Source organism: Octopus bimaculoides, chromosome 1, assembly GCF_001194135.2.
Source record: "Octopus bimaculoides isolate UCB-OBI-ISO-001 chromosome 1, ASM119413v2, whole genome shotgun sequence".
NCBI classification, from domain to species: Eukaryota; Metazoa; Mollusca; class Cephalopoda; order Octopoda; family Octopodidae; genus Octopus; species Octopus bimaculoides.
The window spans coordinates 6608865-6611484 of record NC_068981.1 but is presented as its reverse complement, the minus strand read 5'-3'; positions in this window follow the sequence as shown (position 1 = coordinate 6611484).

The following is a 2620-nucleotide window of genomic DNA, read 5'->3' as shown; positions in this document are numbered from 1 at the left end:
ATATATATGTATATATATATATATATGTATGTATATATATATATATATATATATATATGTATATATATGTATATATATATATATATATATATATATAGAGAGAGAGAGAGAGAGAGAGATTGGGAGGGAGGGGGAGTAAGTTAGAGAGAAAGTGAGACAGACAGACAATCAGACAAACAGACAGACATACTGACAGTCAAACAGACAAACTGATGGCCGGTTGATAGATAAATAGACAGATACCTAGATTGAAATGTATGTATATATATATATAGACGCGCGTGGGGTGGGTGTTTGAAATATTGCATGAAGTATATTTTCTCTCCTCTCGATATATTCTTTAATTTCTTTCAACGAAGACTGCTGAGTCGGCAGAGTGGACGACATGTTTTGCTGTGCAAACCAAATGTACAGATGCAAAATGTAATCTTTCATACTTCTTTCAGCCATTGGTCGGTGGACATGCTGGGGCACGATTTTGAAGTGTTTAAGCCGAACAGATCGACACAGTACTTATCAATTGAAGTGTGGCACTAATTCTATCGGTTCCCTTTTGACGAACTACTATGTCACGGGAATGCAAACAAGACTAACAAGGGTTGTAAAGCGGTGTTGGGGGACAATCCGAAACACAAAGAGACACACATACACATACATAGGCACGCACAAACACACACACACATGCATACACATATGTCTGTATATGTACATAAATACGCATATACATTATGTATTACATATATATAGCATTATAAATACTGCCTATATCTATCTATCTATCTATCTGTGCGTGTGCGTGTGTGTGTGTGTGTGTGTGTGTGTGTGTGTGTGTGTGTGTGTGTGTGCGTGCAAGCATGCGTGTATGTATGTCATTGTTCAGTTTTATTTCAAGATTTCTAATCGAGATCCAAGGCTCCTTCATTGGAATTTCAACAACATCAACAGGGTATGTATGTATGGATGGATGGATGGAGGGAGGGAGGGATGCATGTATGTATGTATGTATGTATGCATGCATGTGTGTTTCGCTTTATGCATATAGTTACATATCTAGACATGCTCATATATATTTAAATGATAAACTTCTGAAACGTTCTACAGATTTTTACAGTTCCAGTGATGGATTGGATCTGTAGTCTTCGAATTAGCTTTCTCCTTTCTGGTTCTGAGAAGCCTGATTTCTCAAGATTAGTATTTAGATGGTGTGGTACATATTCTAGGGCCTCAATAATTACAGGTTTCAACCTGAACTTGTAGTCTGGATAGAGTATGTGTGTATGGATGTATGTATCTATGTCGTTGTTCAGTTTTATATCAAGATCTCTTGCTAATAGAGAAAGAGACGGTTTCTAACCTAGATCGAAGGTCCCTTCACTGGAATTTCAACATCAACAGCAGGGTATTTTTGTATGTATGTATGTATGTATGTATGTATGTATGTATGTATGTGTGTATGTAAGTGCAGATTTGCATGTTTTATGTATGTATTCTCATGTATATAGTTGCATATCTAGACATGCTCATACGTATTTAAATGATAAACTTCTGGAAAGTTTTACAAATTTTTACAGTTCCAGTGATGGATTGGATCTGTTAGCATTGAATTAGCTTTCTCCTTTCTGGTTTTGAAAAGCCTAATTTCTCAAGATTGGTATTTGGGGAGTGTATGTATGTATGTATGTATAAACATGCGTAGACAGAGCTATTTGAAGATGTTTAACCGCCGACAGCCAATCCATATTTTCTGCCAATACGTATTGGCAATTCACAGATCATACTAAATAATATTGTTTTCATAATATTTACTATACACAAACAGAAAAATACATAAAAGCCTCTATGCGTGTGTGTGTCTGTGTGACCGAATGTAAAAATGTGTGTGTGTGTATACAGCATACTGCATTCATCAGTTATATGTTTGACATGTGGCGTATGTTGATTGTATATATTGGTCTAGATGAGTGATTCATTATTTGCCTCAGACGGACATTGTAATTAAAACGACGAAATGTTAGATGAATATCTGGTATTCACAAATCCATATGGCGTTTATCAGTTGCACGCATACACACACGCAGACGCTAATAAACTCGCGCTCACATACAATATACACACACGCACACGTTCACGCACATACGGAAAGAGTGAATGAGAGAATGAGAGAGAGAGAGAGAGAGAGAGAGAGAGAGAGAGAGAGAGAGAGAGAGAGAGAGAGAGAGAGAGAGAGAGAGAGAGAAAGGGAATGACTATTTGTGAATCTACCAGTCATGAATATAACATGTATATATATTTACCTAAATACATCCATCCATCCATCCATACATACATACATACATACATACATACATACATACATACATACACATACATAGATACATTGCGTCGATCTACATCCAGAGTTAAATCATTTTACTGCGAAGCAACTCCGCCAACAAGAAACATTTGTAGAACATAGAAAGAAGGTTAGTAACTGTAACTTTATTTTAAAAATCGAAAATTAACCTTCTTCCCAACTCTATAAACAAAAGCGAAAACGTGGATGATATAAGACCACCACGTGGTTTCGCTGCTAGCGACATTCCAAAACTGATTCCATAGTGCCTGCCAGCCAAACTGCATT